This window comes from Coenobita brevimanus, chromosome 50 (assembly GCF_032717465.1).
Source record: "Coenobita brevimanus isolate Jiangsu-jjx chromosome 50, ASM3271746v2, whole genome shotgun sequence".
Taxonomy (NCBI): domain Eukaryota; kingdom Metazoa; phylum Arthropoda; class Malacostraca; order Decapoda; family Coenobitidae; genus Coenobita; species Coenobita brevimanus.
Genome location: NC_137003.1, coordinates 19,972,350 through 19,991,236, shown reverse-complemented (window position 1 = coordinate 19,991,236; position 18,887 = coordinate 19,972,350).

Sequence of the window (18,887 nt, the reverse complement as noted above, 5' to 3'; positions counted from 1 at the left end):
TTGGAGAATTTTAGTGGGAAATAACTTGAAACCGGTTGAAAATAGAGATATATACTATTATCAACATACAGGAGCTCCAAAATGGGCTTTTATTTGGCACCAAGACCTTTGACCCTGAGTGACCTTGAAAGGTCAAACTCAAGTATCACGGATATTCAGGGGGCAATAGCTCGAAACTGGTTGCAGGTAGGTACAGTATTTACTATTATCAACAGATAAGAAGTCCCATATGAGTTTTTATTTGGGACCATGACCTTTGACCTTAAGTGATCTTGAAAAGTCAAACTCAAGGTCACGGATATTCAGGGGACTAGCCTATAACTCGAAACTGGCTGTGATTAGTATTGACAGAGAAGTTCCATTTTATTTGAGCCATTACCTTAGACTCTATTTACTGACACTATATGACAGTACCAATTCAGCATTTATCAGCAATAAAATAACTGCTGTCGGGCGAGGATTGTTTTGCCAGCACTTGTTGTTGATTTGTACTCATATGGGGTACTAAAACAAATATATCTTGGTTGCTCAAGTGACATGTTTGGGCAACTCAGGTAATTAGCTTGATTCACAATGGCTGCTGGTCGCCATCTTGGAAATTGAACTTTTTGACCACATGTCAACGAGTGACGTGTAATGCCTCATTTCTAGTTTTTTTTTTTTTTTTTTTTTATGCAGAATACACTTCTGATGCTATTTTACCAACTGAAGGTCAAATACAGGAGTTACGGTCAGGTCAAGGTCAAATTTGATATTTCAGTAAACAGTAAATGGACACTCCTATCCATCCAATAGTTGTTGATTTGCATTCATATTGGTCCTTAAGCTAACTTAGCTTGGTTGCATTCAGAATACCTGGGTCACAAATGTAAAATGTTCAAAGTTTCAGAGTTCAGTGTAGACTCCTATGAAGGGAAACTTCTTCCTAAATAATGTTCATGTGATTCATGAATTTATGCTAATTTTCGGACAAAACAACAAATTTTCAGGATATAATGTTATTTTCTGCATTTTTTCTACGGTTCCATGTCGTGACTGGTGCCATCACTGCAAAATCCAATGGGTTTGTGACAATGATAACTTCCAATCGAGTGGTCTTAATTATATAAAAGTAGTGTTAAGAAGGGACACAGATAGGTCCATGAGAACATTGTGTTTAAATATTATTATAATAGTTTTGTTGTCAGTCAGTTGTTAAAATTATATTATACTAGCATATGATATTTATTTAATCATGATTGCATGCTTTATATTTTGTCTGCATGTATACATTTTTCTTCCTTTTTACTTATAACTTTGATTTCAGACTTTACAATAATGTATACATTTTGTTTTTATTTTTATTTTTTTTACTTATAACTTTGATTTCAGACTTTACAATAATATAGTCCTTTCCTTTGATGATAGTTATTCTACTAAATCATGACTAAAATTTATAATTAAAACGTGTTTTGTCAAGTTTCCTCAAGAACAAACATGTTTTTGTATTCAGCTTTCAGGCCTTGATATGGTAAGAAAATGTTTAGATAGATTTGACGAGAGTACCACTTAGACAGATATATGATCCAAAAATGCAATTGTTATTACTCATTATACAATGGCGATAATTTTAAATTAAAGAAATCAGAGACAGAATTAAATTTATTACATATCCGTTTGGCAACTAAAAAGTTTATACATTTCAAGACCTCAGATATACTGTTATAAGCTATGCAGCTACTGTGACTACCGGGCCTATGTGCTTAAACTTAACCCGCTGCGTCCCGGAGACGTGAATTCACGTCCTCACATGATGTGCACTCATATACCGGAGACGTGAATTAACGTGGCAACATTGCAAGGTCCCTAATTTGCACAATATTCAATTTTTGCGAATGATTTCGCGAATGCTTTTTGGCACGTATACACGGGACTCCTTCCTCTATTCCTCTACAAGATGCCGAGCAGGGACAATGCTTTACACCGCATAACCTTTCCCCCCCCCTGCAAGCCATTGTCTCGGCAATTCACCTGTTACCAGTGACCTGGCCAATAAAGACATTCAGGGCCAGAGTGATTCCCCAATCGATGACAATGTGGAGGACAAAGTTTACACAGCATTAGAGGAAGAAACAGTCAGAAATGATGACCAGGTAATGTGGGAAAAAAAGGTCATGAATGGTGTGAGTTAGTGAGTGAAACAATGCTTATAATGCCTATATTACTGTTTGAAAACCAATATACTCTTGTACTACATATAAATTCGTACCAATAAATAAAAAAATACTGTTTATGAGTGGATAAAATAGTTACCCTCCCATAGAACTCGTTTTCTTTGGTGCCAGCCTGTTAGAAAACCCAGTCAGGTAAGGAGGTATTCGTACCTAGATCGAGTATTTTAAACCTCAGGTGAGCAATTTCTCAATGAATTTTCGATGTTTCTCACCAAAAGCGGATGTTTGAGCCCCCCAAAAAAGAAGGTCCAAAAATGTTGGGACTGGGGTGTACCACTGCCCAGAAAACGTCGGGATGGGGCGGATTAAAGATGCTGGCTCATTATGGTGAACATAGATTTTTGCTGTAATTACGTGGGCATGCCATGGGACATTTAAATTTGGTCATTGACTGTAGTATCTTATTAATACTGAATTTTCATTTGTGCAAATCCCGATTGCTGATGCATCCCTTGACGATGGGAGGTGCATTCTTCCAACTTATTGCAGTTCTGCACAACTGAAGACATTCAAACTCCAAGCAGTAAAAAAGTTTATTGTCTGTACAAAAGAGCAGCACGATGATGGCACCTGTGACAGAATGCTAGATTTTTTGGACTCTGAAAGAAAGCAAGCATCAGTTGAACTTTATAAAAAAAAATTGTTGTTCATTCACCCCCAGGGACCATGTAAAAATGATTGTTGCCAAGAAAAGGAAGAATGGTTCATTAGACAGTGATGAAGCACCACTTGTACTTTAAAAAAATAATGTTTATTTGGTGCTAAGGATTGTGAACCTGTAAATCCCAAACAACCCTTACAGGTAGAAGAGAGTAGTGCAATGTGGAAGAAAAGATATCCAAAATATGCTCAGCCTTTCAAACCCATTCCGCTACAATACTGTGATGACTAAAATGTTGATTCGAGTAGGGAAGCTGCTATGCACTGTCATGCTGTGCATGATTTAGCAGGAGCTGAGGCTCGGTACAACATTAACTGCTATGATGAATTACGGAAAATCCCTAAGCAATCTGAAAGGATCTCGATGACCGATGATGAAGCTATGAAGCTGCTTGCTGATGAGATGTTTACAATTCGAAAGCTGTGCACTTGAATATCCACTGAACTACATGATAAATATGTCAGTTATGGTGGATGGTTGACATGAAAACATATGTTTACCAAGTTGGTTGCATATTTGGGTGATGATGTGGTGGTACATAGTACTGAAGGTTGTGCATCCATTGTTGGATTTCAAGAGTTTGTGGGTAACATCTTGATATTTCCCAATATAGAAATAAGATGGAGAAAAAGAGGATGCTCAAGTGAGAAAGATCTCACATCTAAAACATATTGCATTCCATCCAACAACAAAAACTTGATCTTGGTGGCTACATATGCCAGAACAAAGCAACAAAATAGTGCTACACTGGCTACACTGCTTAGGTATATCTTGAAGCTGATATCTAATGGTGAAGTCACAAAAAACATCACTGAATCTGTTGTAATCCATACAGCAGTGCATTACCAAGACACAGAACCAAAAAACACCTGGGCAAGTTATCAAATTACACCACATGTATGGTAGCAGGGATCTCATTGACATTTTACACGAACATGGATACACTGTGTCTTATGACGAGATGCTGCAGTTTCACACGTCAGCAGTGAAGTATGTCTGTGACAATGCTGCTACACTGCATCATATGGTGGGGCTAACCGAAGGGTTGAAGTTACAATTGTTTTGTTTGACAACTTTGACTTGCTGATACCACTCCAAATGGTTGCCATGAAACTCATCCACTGTCGACACAATTTGGGATGCATCCAGCTGGGATCATCGAGACTAGCAGTGCTCGACTTGGTTTCAGTACTCTCATTATCCATCAACTCATGCCTAAAGAGGCCAAGTCTGTGGGTAATAACAGGGCCATTGAACTTATGCACTATACAGGCCTTAAGAAGGTAATGCCCCCTGAAGTACCCACTGCTAAGAACATCGGGATCAGCTACCATGAGGTGTACAATTGCCAGGCAGCCTGCTGGCTTCCCAAGAGAAGGACGCAATGTGGCTCAACAGCCTGAGTCAGGGACAAGATGCTATGGAGTGGAATGGCTTTAACCCATCAATGGCCATGGGTTCCATAATCTGTGGGCTGCCCTGTCTGGCCCCAGGACCATTTTTTCAGGGTTCTAAAATCAATTTCTTTTTCTTATAGATGTGAAGAAAATCATCTGGAGCACCTGTCAATGCATTTTTTTTTTCTTCATAAACCCATCCTGTGATTCGCTATGATTAGCACATGATGTCATAAAATTCATGAAATTCACTGTGGATGGGCCGTTAACATATTAACATACGGGCGAAAACATCCCCCCAAAAGTGGCAAACTGAATGCTTGGGATGGTAATAGAGTCGAGTAAACATACAAGTGACCTTCATTCCCCTCCCACAATTTTTCTCAGTTTTATATAGTTCGCACTAGTCTGAGTTCACCGTCACGTTAAACTGTCGCTCGATGCCGGAGGCCATTTAAGGGTTAACAATCAGCTAGCCACAAGCGAGGGCAGGCTGAAACCTGCAAGTACCTACATATTTTGCCCTTTGATTGACACATCACACTCTCACCCAGACACTATCCTTAAAACACTCTTATACATGCAGAAGTAAGTGGTTGATATGGGGTTGACATATGTGCATTTTTCCATTGATATGCAGCTATTTGTAGTGACCAAACAAGAGTGCTAGTACCAAGCGGAGCAGTCCCATAATATAACTGTTCATCCATGAAAGATGCACATTATACAGGCCTTCATTAGCTGCATTGCAAATCTGATGCAAGATTCATCACTGGAAGTGTATGCACGTGCAGCATATGGTGGGCTGACAGGTATATTGTGTACAATATGGGACATTTATTTTTAGTAACTTTTTAACCAGGGATAGCCAAGTACTAACCAGTTCAACATGCCAGCAAAGCAAACATCTAGCAAATAGCCTTAGCCTACTTAAATCTAACATGTCACTCTTTTTAAAAAATTTTAATAAGCCAAAAACTAAAATGTAAATTTACTTTACATCTGAATCAGTCTTATTCTTGAGTTTAATATGCCGAGCTATGTACTGTATGCAGTTAATGTTAAGCAAGTCTACTTTGTTAAATGTATCAAGGCAACAGATCTTCTGTCCCCTAGTTCATTCATGATGTCTCAAGGAGGGCCAAATAAACACAAAAGTAGTCCACCTTATACATTCTAAGTACCCAACAAATAAACAGCAACACTTTACATAAATTACATCACATAACCACTGAAATTCCATTCACGCACTATCACACATAGAAAAAAAGGTCAACTTGAGAAGCAAAAACAGCATTCGCACTTACAACCACGTAACCAATATTCAGTCTAATACTCCAGTCAAAAAAATTATAAGCAGTCCACTGGCTTCATGGTAGGCCAGCTGAGTTCGAGGTGATAAGCTATACCACCTCACACTAGCGGTCTCCAGAGGCCCGTTAGCTGAACACACTAATGCCAGCAGATTCCAGGCCACCTTCACTAGTCACGCAGCAGAACAGCAGTCAACTGGCTTTGTGGTAGGCCAGCAGACTTCAAGGTGATAAGCTGTACCACTTCTCACCAGCAGTCTCATGGGCCCATTAGCTGAACACACTAACACCAGCAGAGTCCATGCCGCCTCCACTAGTTACGCAACAAAACAGCTTAATCCAGGGTGCCTCTGCTGGTAACAAGATGCACCAGCTTATTGAACATCTTGCTAGTGAGGTACCTTAACATACCAGCAAATACCAAATTACATCAACTGGTATAAAGACACCCAGTTGACTTCAGGACACCTCACACATCAGACGACTTCGGGGTGCATCAGCAGGTAGCCAGGCAACCAGACTTAAGCAGACTCCAGGGTGCCTCACAAGCAACTATACATTCAGTCGATGTTGCACACTGCTCCGGAGTGGATAGACACGGCCCTCAAAACGCAGGCGGGACTCGTGTCGGGAACTCGTGTAGGCAGACTGCCAACCCTCCACATACACCCACACAACAGCTGCGATATAAAAGCAACTACTTAGAATTACACAAGTTACTAAATATCACCGACCACAAGTGATCAATTTACAGCTATGAATAACAGAAAGTAAACACTGGATGACAAGTAATGAATACAGAGCTATCTTTAACACAGTATTAATGGCACTGAGCTTACAGATGTGCACAGAAACACCTAGAGAAAGGGAATGCTGCCAGAGCAGAGAGACAAGCGGTCACTTAGCTTTCCATCAACTCATACAAATAACCGAAACTTCGAATCATAAAAACAAACACTCGACTCTGCTAACCAGTAGGAGGCTTTAAGCACTTAAATGCATGCCTTATTCACTGATGGTAATTTCTCTATTTCCTGACAAAAGGTATCTTCAATGGGAAGTCATGGGTGAAAGCCACTCCATCCTTTCAGGGTGTATCTGCAGCACTCTTAAAACAGCTTCTGTCAACTACGTCGAAGACGTTTGAGCCGATACCTTAGTATCTGGACACTGCATGCCTCTATCCCACTGGTCGTTACTGGGTTGATAACATCCTTCTCCCAACAATAGTTCACCAGCTTGAACATGCAGAGAGAGGAGGTGACATTTACTTGTAGCAACAGACCATGGAGTGTTAGCCATGTCCAGTATGCCCGCAATCTCATCTAATATTTGCTAGAGTTGTGTTCACTCTCCGCAGAGTCAAGTGTGTGCCTTGTCTAAAGGCTTCATGATGTTTACTGGAATGCAATCTCTGCTGACCTAAAGGTGTGCCTCTGTCTGATAAGCTTGCCTCCGAGTGGATTGGTGGTTTCCCAATTTTTTTCCATGCATCAGACTGCGTTGATTATATATACTCTACTTCTGTACCAGATCAATCTGCACAGAATTAACACAAGAAGAAGATAAAGCATCGACGTGTCTTGGATGCATATGAAAAGGGTCTCACTGAGATGGAGGCGAAGTACCCTCATCCACTGGAAGATCATCATCATCTGTACAGCCCTGTAACTGGCCAAACTGCCCTCACTTTTGTGAATGTGGCTGTTTCATTTGTGAGTGCAGGACATATGGAGGGTAAATACATTTCCAGTCTCCCGAATAGTCACTAGCCCCAGTAAGACAGTTTCTGTTCTCAAAGAGAAAATCAATGACAAAAAGATTAGACCAGTGATAGACCTTAAGAAAATTTTTCTTTGACTATTGGTGATTGGACAACGATGGCAGATGGTGTGGGGGACTCTGTTTTCCTATGATTTATGTGCTGTGCCTTCATCTCTCACTTATGAGCATGGTTGTCTTTGCAAAAGCAACAAATCAGTGCTGGTGAAACGAATAGGTGTGACTGAGAATTTGCCAGCACCTGCTAATATTACACTTGTCAACAGCCAAAATGGTTCTCATACATGAGTATGTCTCTCACTAATTTGATAGCACTGACTTCAAATCTGATATTCATTTTGCGCTATCGGACCAGGTTTCTTGAATATCAGACTGAAAACATTTAATGTGGAATAACTCGTCTCAAACTGTAACATATATTGGAGCACACACGGATAATATTGCGATGATTTATAGTACAAAAATATGGAAATCCAGTGCATATTATATTAGCAAGTGATGAAATTCAAAACATACTTCACCACTTTCCTTTTCCGCTTGTTCAGCTGACTCTCTTCGCATTGTAGCATCCAGCAGTAGTCGTCCATCATGTTTGAACCGAATCGGCCTTGATACCTGCTCTGCATTATAGCAATGTCTTGGTGAAACCTTTCACCGTGCTCGTCACTAATGTCTCCGATGTTATCTTGGAAGAAATCAAGATGGGATTGAAAGAAATGAATCTTCAAGGACATCCGTGAGTCCAGAGCTCAATAACTCCATAACATGCCTGCACAATTTCTTCGTGGTTGTCTGCACGATGGTTTCCAAGGTAGTTCTGTGAGATTCACGAATGATTCCCATGTATCCCTCTCCAGTGGGTTTAATGCCTTGATGAAGTCACCAGCATGCAGCTCTGAGGACCATTCAAAACCCCTGCTCTCAACTTGGCTTTGGATACCACGCCACCAAGCTTCATAGACAGGTCTTGAAACCAAGTACCCATTGGATCCATGGCTTTTACGAAATTTTTTGCCAAGCCCAGCTTGAGATGCAGTGGAGGCAAGAATATGCTTTCTCAGTCCACAAGGGGTTTGTGAAGACGGTTGAACCTTCCAGGTGCATCTTTTGGTCTTGCCAGCTATTCTTTTCTTACATAGTGCTTGGCATTAGTGCTACTGTTCCACAAGCAGAGAAAGCACATGAGCTTTGTGTAACTGCTCTGAAAGCTCAGAAGTAGACTGATCACTTCGAGGTCCACGCATATATTCCACTGATGCTTCTCATACTCGATAGCGGAAAGCACAGACATCATAGTTTCATAGCTCTTGGTCATCTCTGCTTGTGCTTTTGGCATGGATGGAAGCCGATTCCCGTTGTGTAGTCTTTTCCTGAATCTGTAAACAGCCTCCAATCATCCGGCTTGTATGGATCAGACTTGCAGAGTTGTTGCGTGAGAGACACTGCATCATGACAGTAGCAAAAGGTTGTTTATCATCCAGAAAAATGCAGACAATTGTTTACGCTGATGACGCACTATAGTGATGGGCACTCCATCTTCCAGCAGGTTACACTGCTTCATTCCTGATCCCAGGAGCTCTGCCTTTTCTTTAGACAAATCAAGGTCCTTTATGAGATCATGAAGGGCTCCCTGGTTGAATGGTTTGTGCCCACTGTTTCCTGAGTCATCCTGGTCGTTATCATCCATGGAGCTATGACTGGAATCAGACTCGCTGCTTAGCTCATGTTCAGCAGGTGGGTTTGGAACCGGTAGTTTGCACTGTGTAGCACTTGTCGGATTGCAGAAGGAATACTGGGGTACAGTACTGTGGCTCGTGTCTTGACAGCTATTCCTTTGATGTTCGTGAAACAGAATTAGCAGTCGTTGCTGTGGTCTTTGGGCTCTTGCCACACCATTGGTACAGTGAATGGCAAACCTGAACTTCGTTTTCTATGCATCCATTTACTCAGGTGATTGACACAGGACCTACATGCTATGTGAGGCGCCCATTTCTTGTCTTGGTTGTCCAACAGACATTTGAAGTAGCTCTTGTAGTTCACTTGAACAGCCTTCGTGATGGGATTCTTGAAGCGTTCCAGGGTGAACGCTCCACAAATGTAACAAAAACGGTCAGGATCCTTTACACATTTGCAGCGTTCCATCTTTCACCACTGTCAACGTGACTGAGAATTTCTGCAAAAATAGAAGTGGAAACAATATATGTAATCTGCAACAAAAATACAAATTTAAATGATGGAATTAAACAAACAAATGTATGAGCCACATCCTGGTTTTCAAGAACCGGACCTGATACGTCCTTACTGATGCCATATTACTCGCATGGGCGGGATATCAATGATGGAAGCTCAGTTCCTGTCATTGCCTAGGGTGACCCAGCTCCATTTAAGCAGATTGATGTGCTTCATTGTAAGTGCAGGTCATAAAACAAGAAGCGCAGCTGTGAGGCAGGTGGATAGCATAAAAAGCATTTATCATATACAGTACATCATACTGCAGCTGTTCTTGGAAAGAGGGATGCTGCAATCCATATACCACTAGAGATGACCAGGCTGGCGATTAAGAGTGTGCTCAGATGAAGGATGTTGATGAAGACGACTATGATGACTATGTAGATCAAGACAGTGATGAGGTTGCTGAGATGAAAGGAATAAACCAGGACAGTGAAGGTCGTGATATTGAGACTGGTTTTGTGGATCCTGGCTACGAGTGGGAACAGAGATATGTACGTTGTTATTTGTAGTTAATTCAACTCCTACCATTGTAATATTGTAAAACTAGTACTTGTATGAAGTAGCTGATCATTGGTCTCATGGGATCCAATGGAGGGCCTCTCAATATATGTACAATATATAGTGACTCCTTAACTGTTAGGTCCTCCTCCCCTGAACTTCTGCACAATACTGAAAACATTGTCGCCGCGATGAGATGATTATAATCCAATGAGTGATTTCTAATGGCGGAAAATGGGAGTTTGGTTAATCAAGCCCCTGTTCGGAGAGACATACCAAAATGTTATGCAATACGTGATTTTAAGTGTCTCTTTGTTTTGCCATTATACGATGCTATCACACGTGAATTTATATACAAGAGTCGACTAAAGATCACATGGAATTTTGATTTTGAAGAAACTACCAACTGTATTATTAGTTTTGATCATTACTCTGACTGACACCAGGGGGTAAACTTCACGAAGTAACTTAGTTTCTTTCGGACATTGTAGATCGACTGCCAGTATATATCATAGAAAAATAACGAAAATGTTTTGATACAGTGTTCATCGTGTCCTTGGTCGGGCAAATGAGTTTGTTCAGTATTTTCCCAATATGAATAACAGTAAAGCGATATAGAAATATATCTGTCTATCTATTGCCAGACGCCATAATCCCGTACGGGGTGGCCATTTGACTCTGAGGTATTTGTTTTACAGGGAGGGACACTAACCCTCCACCAACCCACTTGACACGTAGGGAACATGTATGGTTTGGTTATATGGTTACCACCCAGCGCTGTTAATGGTTTCTTGGCTTACAGGAAACCATTTGGCTCCATTCTTTAAAAGCATTTCACGCAGAAAATTAAGTTCGTCACTAAGGTTAAAATAAGTGGAGCAAATGCGTTATGCCCTGAAGGTTAAGCTTCGAACTAAGTTTCGCTTAAAATTGAGGGGGATAAAAGAACTGAATTTAATACCGAGTCCAGTGAATGTTGGCTTACGGTACACGGATGTCTCAAAAGAATTACCAGAATGAATAATTTCTATGTCTAAAATAGAAAGCGAATTATTCGAATCTATTTCAAAAGTAAACTGTATGTTTTGGTGCTAAGAATTCAAATAATCAAGAAATAAAGAAACATCAGCATGGGACCTAAAAAGCAGAAAAGTGTCATCCACGTATCTCCTGTACATAATGGGTTTAAAGGAATCAGGGCAGTCACTGAGCCAGTTTTTCTTGTGTTGGCATAAAACTGCAGTAGCCAAGGTCGGCCCTAGGTGAGACCCCGTTGCTACTTCATCTTTCTGTGTGTAAAAATTTTCACTGAATAATAATAACATATCGTTGACGGCCATATTAAGTAGTTCCCTGAATTGTTGCCAACTAAGTCCATGAACTAAGTCTTTTCCAGAAAATAGATTACTGATGCAAATTTCGATAGTCTCATGTAGAGGAATGTTCGTAAACAAACTTTGTACATCACAACTTGCCATTACACATTCACTTTCATTAATATTAGTAATTTTTCTGAGAAATATAAAAGAGTCTTAAACATTGTATTCATCAACAGTGATGGGTGATAAAATTGGAACCAAAAATTTTGAAAAATTATATACAGTGGTATCAATAGCTGATAAAACTGGTCTAAGGGGGCAATTTTGTTTATGCACCTTGGGTAAACCATACAGCACACCAGGTTGAGAGCCAGAAACCTAAAGATGACTGTATGATCGTCAATTACACCTGTTGATTTTAATTTAGTCCGTAACGTATTCATTTTGTCCCCATATTATAAGATTAATCGAAACACATCATCTGTTATCTGAGGAAATTTTTTAGCTCTGTCCGCAAGAATAGTATCCATCTTAACTACATAGTCAACCTTATCAAGGAGCACAACCCCCTTTCCTCTATCAGGCCTTGTAACTATCAACATTTTATCTAATGAGAGAGATTTCAGTGATGAAAACTCACATTTAAAGAGACCATCACTATCACTAAACGGGTTGTGGGAATAGAAAGACTCAGATGCTAAAAACCTAAGAACATTGTTCACATAAGATATTCCTTTACCCTGTGGATTGTACAGTTCATGTGATGATAAAAATATATATAACTTTTTGAAAGACAAAAAATGCTGCACAAAGCCTAGCCGTTTAGTTCCTATATATTTTTATGGATACCAGTTACCATACATTCATGCTCATGTTTCATGATTATTTGGAGATTTAATCGCAAAGAAATGGGAATAGCCATGTAATATGTTCGTTTTAAATTATGTAAGCCAAAGCTGATACTAGTCTTTGCAGATACACTGTTAACAGATGTAATTATGCCTTTTTGTGTAACAAATACTGTTTCTTTTATAAAATGTTGACTAAAATATTTAAAGTAATCAATTTATGTGCATAAATAAAGCTAAAATGTCATTTAGTTGATTTTGTTAATACTTAAATGTCAAACCTGACCTTGTCCTGACCTTAACTCCTAACCTTGACCTTGAAATGATCAGTTAACATCAGAAATGGACTCTGGATTAAAAAAAAAAAAAAAAAAGAAAAAAAAAAAAGAGGAGAGGTATTACAGGTCACTCTAAGATAAGTGGCAAAAAAGTTCAGTTTTCAAGAAGGCAGGCAGTGGCCATCTTGAATTATGCAAATTACAAGAGTTGCCCAAACTTATCATTTGGGTAACCAAGCTGAAACTGCTTAAGGTCCCAATGGGAGTACAAATCGATAAAATATATTTGATGGGAAAGAACATCTCTAGGTTCAAGAAAAGGTAGCTGGATTAATTACCGCAATAATACAAACACGTTCATTGTTGCAAATTCCTTCACAAAACTTTTGTTGTACTTCCAAGTAGGCCTAGCTAATTCATAAAAAAACATGGCCCCGAAAATAGTGCAATGTATAATGATGTTTAGGCTATACTGAAATCTGTATGAGCTTTATTTGCATAACTGCTTTAGTATATAATGTAGTTTCTATCCTTGCCCTTACCTGCACATTACACAGTACCACACTACAAGCTTCGTTTTGTTATTTTGGTATCCCTTCATCTTTTGTCATTACGTAGGCACGGAGATATTCTGGCACACACACACACACACACACACACACACACACACACACACACACACACACACACTTGTGTGTTCTTATCTAATTGTTCATACCTGCTCAATCGGTAGAGAGGTGGCCTGCAGTCCTTACGGACCCAGGTTCGAATCACGGCTGGGGCAGGGAACAGTTTAAGGATTTGAATTTCATTAAATCAGGCTTTACTGATCTACCAGAAGACCCGCCGACATGTCGTAAAAATACCCCCGCTAATACCAATACACCAGTCCTGAATGAGACAGCCCTAGCATGTATTCAATATGGACGGTGGGTGTTAGTGCCGAAGTGGTGACATGTAGAGGTGTATGGTATGTAGGAGGACTGCTGGGCCTTGATAGCAGGCTGTGAAGCCTATGCCCAGAGTCGGACACAAAAAAAAAAAAAAAAAAAAAAAAAAAAAAAAACTAATTGTATTTTTACAGGAATGAGTCAAGCTCGTACTGTTACATGTATTAAACAATTTTTATCATACTTATCCTTAAATTTATGAATAGTTTTGGCACACTGATTCATTTGGTAATGGAGTCCACTGATCAGTTCCCTTACTTGGGAAACTGAATTTCCTTACATCTTTGTCACCGCTCTTTATATTCATTTTTTTTTTTTTTTTTTTTTTTTTTTAGTGTCCTCTCACTGATATTCATTGATATCTATTATCTCTTTCCATGAGATGAATTTATATAGCGTAATCATATCTACTCTTTTCCTTCGCACTTGTAATGTTGGTAATTTCAGTTTCTCTAGTCTTTCTTCCTAGGTTACATCATTTAAGTTTGCTACCCTTCTTCTAGCAGCCCTTTCTACTTTTTAAGTATTATTTCTGGCTTTTTTTAAATGAGAATCCCAGACCACTGATGCATATTCCAGGTTTGGCCTGATAAATGATGTTATTATTTTTCTCAGTTTGTCTATATATATATATATATATATATATATATATATATATATATATATATATGAATGCTGTTCTCATGTTAGCAGGGAGTGTATACATAGTACCATACGTACTGTCATGGGGTTTTTAAAAGGTAAATGCAATATTAAAGGATACTATTCAATAATACTGATAGCAGGGACAATGAATTGTCTTGCTAAAAATCAAGCAATGATTACTTTATCCTGGCTTGCTTCGCCGATTCTCTAAGAACGAGAATTTATAAACTTTCTCAACAGTACACAGCAGAGACTAATTACTCACAAAGGCTGTTTATTAGTACTGTTGGCCTCTGGAGAAAGTGACTCCACCCCTGAAATCAATAACTATTGCTATTAATGATAACAGATTCTTGCTAATGCATTAACTCCTAGATGGCACAACGGATTTTAAGCTTAATACGAAAGGACTGGCCTAAATACCAGTTATGAATAGCAAAGCATTTATGCAAGCTAGGAGCTATAAAGGAAATAAGCTTGATATGGAAAATAGAACACAAGTTTATATTACATTAAGCTCGAGGAAAAGAACTGTTGAATTTATTGATTACAAAGGAATAAATTTACGTTACATTTCAAAGTGAATTCAAATAAGGAGATCGCACTCACTTGCTCACTCAAAAGCTAACTCTTAAACCTAGGAAAATACGAAAAGAAAATCCTGGTCAGAAAAGTGGACAAAGCGGATGACTGGGCATTGTTACTGGAAGGACACTGCACTCGCTGTCTCTTGCCGATTCACCGTCCTGGTGGAAGTTCAGGAATTGGACAACAGGAATACACTCGGGGCCCAACCTGCTTTCACGGCGCTCAAACCTCGACTGACCAAATCGTGGGAAAGAGGGAAGTGTTGTGGCCACATTATCAACGGCTAGAATGAGCAAAACACGCCCACAACAAATCACTCAGCAGAAGCGCCAATGTCTTGCACAAAGACGATCATTTATGACATCGAAAAATTGTTTTGAAAACACTCCCGACCGGGTGAGCAGTAAACTGAATGATAAACACTGGGATTCTACTAGAGTCCGCGGTTTCCCACTAAATTTAATGTCGCGAGCCGACTCGTGACACGTACCTTCTCATTTACGTGGTCAGCGGAGATAGTCTGTTAGTGATAATTACTCCTAGAGCGGAGATAGTCTGTTAGTGATAATTACTCCTAGGTGTGTGTGTGTGTGTGTGTGTGTGTGTGTGTGTGTGTGTGTGTGTGTGTGTGTGCACGCATGTGTGCGCGCGCGCGCGTCTAGAACTGGATGTATTTGCTTTTTTATCATATACCCGCACTTTGAAATTAAATATTAAAATATTAAATACTAAGACAGTATTTTAAATCACGCATAGTCAAAAAGGCATTTATTAAAATCGCGTCAATTGTGACAGGACCATATATATATATATATATATATATAGATATACATATATATATATATATATATATATATATATATACATATATACTGTATATATATATATATATATATATATATATATATATATATATATATATATATATATATATATATATTTATACATGTATATATATATATATATATATATATATATATATATATATATATATATATATATATTGCCAGACTCCTTAATCCCGTAAGGGATGGCCACAAACAGTTTGCCTCCATGTCGCCCTGTCACCTGCTATTTCAGTGCACTAGTCCCAGCTCACACCGCCGTCTCTCATATACCTCTCTACTCCATCCCTCCATCTCATCCTTGGCCTTCCCCTCCCTCTTCCCCCCCTCAACCACACTCACATATACTCTTCTCGTCAGTCTCTCACTATCCATCCTCTCTACATGGCCAAACCACCTCAACGTGTTTCTCCTAACGCTTCCTATAACATCCACATCCACATCACAACACTCCTTCAATTCCTCATTTGTCAGTGTGGTTCTCCATGTGACTCCACATGCTCCTCTCAAATAACTCATTTCCGCTGCTCTCACCCTTGACTTTTGTCCTTTCAAAAGGTCCAAGCTTGACTTCCATACGTTAGAGTTGGTATCTAAATACTGTCATGTAGTAACTTTTTCACTTCCATGCTCATTACCCTGTTTCTTGTAACTGATTTCAGGGAACCAGCAACCCTTCTTCCTTGTCGTACCCTTTCAAGCACTTTACCCTCTAAACTTCTATCGTTACTCATCACTCTACCGAAGTACTTAAACACACTCATATTTTCCATTTCCTCCTCATCCAACCTCACTGTACATTCACTGAAATCACTTCTCTCGAAGATCATAACTTTACTCTTCCCTAGATTCGCCTGTAGATTCCTTTTATTACACACACTCCTAAACTCATCCACCAAGCCTTGCAGCTCCTCTTCATCTTTACCTAACAACACAGTATCATCTGCAAACAACACTACAGGGAGTTTGCAAACATTGCCCTCTCTCATTAGGGCTGCTCCAACATCCACTGCCCTTCTTGTATCTCTTTTATAACCCCATCCATATACAGACTGAATAACCATGGAGACATGACAGATCCCTGTTTCAATCCAACCTTCAAATAGAAAAATTCACTCAGTTCACTATCCACACGCACTGCAGCCTTAGCACTCTTATACATACTCTTCACAGCATTCGACAACTTCCCATCTACTCCATGTATTCTTAACACTTTCCACAATCCTTGTTTATCCACTCTATCATATGCATTTTCCAAATCCATGAAGGCCGTATACACAACTCTTACCCTTCTCTAGAAACTTTTCCACTGAAGATATAAGAATGAATATCTGATCTACACAACCTCTTCCCTTCCGAAAACCTTTCCGTTCTTCTCCAACTAATTCCTCTGTTATTTCCCTAACTCTTTCAGTAAGTATCCTACCATGGTCTTTTCCTATTACACTAAGAAGACAAATGCCCGTATGATTACCACAAAGTTCTTTTTCTCTTTTCCTTTATACAGGGGAATAATTATACTTGACTTCCTATCCTCTCAGACTCTACCTTCCTCCCAGGCCAATCTGCACATCTTCCGCATCCATTTTACTACTATCTCTCCCGCATGCTTCAGCATTTCATCACACACTTCATCAATTCCTGGGGCTTTCCCCATTTTGATTTTCTTCATTGCTTCAACAACTTCCATCCTACTGATTTCTTCCTCTCTTCTCACATGCCTCCGTCTCCAAGCCATTCCCAAGCCACTTATTCTTTCATTACTTTCATTCTCTTTGTTAAACAATTCATGTAAATGTTCTCTCAATCTGCTCACTTTTTCTCACTTCTCCACAAGTAATTTATCAATGTTATTTTTCACTTCCTGAATAAATTCTTTGAGATCCTGTCTAACTCTCTTTACCTCTATCGAGAACATTGTTTTTTTTTTTTTTACTTTCCTTCCACTTTACACTCAAATTCATTCCAAATTCCTCATCCACTCTCTTCTTACTCTCTCCTACTAATCTTTTCACCTTTCTCTTCCTCTCTACATATAACTCTTTCTTCCGTCTCTCAACTTCTTCCACGCTCCTGTTTTTCATCCACTCACTATATGCTTTCTCCTTTTGTGACACAGCCTGTCTCACCATCTTCATTCCACCATGCTGTTCCCTGCACCTCCTTTCGCCTTCTCTTCACTTCACACACCACCTCACATGCTGCACATATTTCTTCTGTGAATCTCTTGCACATACTGTCCACATCCCCAATCTGCTCCAATCCATATTTACCTAATCGCCCCTCCGTTTCTCCCTTATATTCTGCTTTTTTTTTCCGTCCTCTTGTAACCTTTACACCATCCTTGTATGAACTACGTCCTCCTGTCATTCCCTTCATTTATTTCTCCATTCTGTTTGGACCTTGATTCTCACCACCAACAAGTGATGGTCAGAAAGTCCGCTTCCCCAACCTCTATACTCTTGCATCCATTACACACCTTCTCATCCTATCATCCTCACACACATATTCAATCATTGCCTTCCATTCATTTAGTTCACCACCCACCATTTTCATCACTCGCCACATATACCTATGGATCATCTTGTGTCTGACGAGGATATTGGCTATCATTAACCCCCTCTCGACACAAATGTCCACTATAGCACTGCCATTCTCATCCATCTCTGCAGGCACACCCCACTCAACAACTATTCCATCCATCTCCCCGCTGAGGGGGGTCACCCTGACGTGGTGGCGGGGATTGAAGGGTGCCTGATGGTGCCACCTACTCTGGAGGCATGCCTACCTTTCTAGGGTTCGGTATTTGTCAGCCACGTGGACCAAGCACCCTCTACATCACTGGTGGAGGAGGCCTGCTGATGATGTTAGTCCCTACTCATCTGCCATCTAGGGCGGGACTTTTGCCTTCCCACGTGTTTGCTGTGCGTGACATCCCAAAATGCTGGGAGACGGAAGTCCTGGGGGTTAAGTGATGCTGCACGGTGCGCCCTGCAGCAATACACCACTTTGGTCCCTTATTCGGCTAGACGGGTGGCCTGGTTGTGCCTGACCAGGTCAGTCGGCTGGTCATGCGTTGGCTAGGGTCAAATGGGCACTAGGGGGCCTGGTGGCTCCTATCGTCCTGGAGTCACCCATTGCCCAGATCGCTCAATGGTTACCAGCGTATATTCTCCTGCAACCTCTAGGGTCGCCATTGGTGCTGTCCCTGGCTTTTGACCTTCCCCTGTTGGGGTCCATGGTGGGTGGAGGGTGGGGAAATGAAGCTTTTATGTTGCTATATGGAAAGAGTAACTAAAAATCCTGTTGCCGACACCT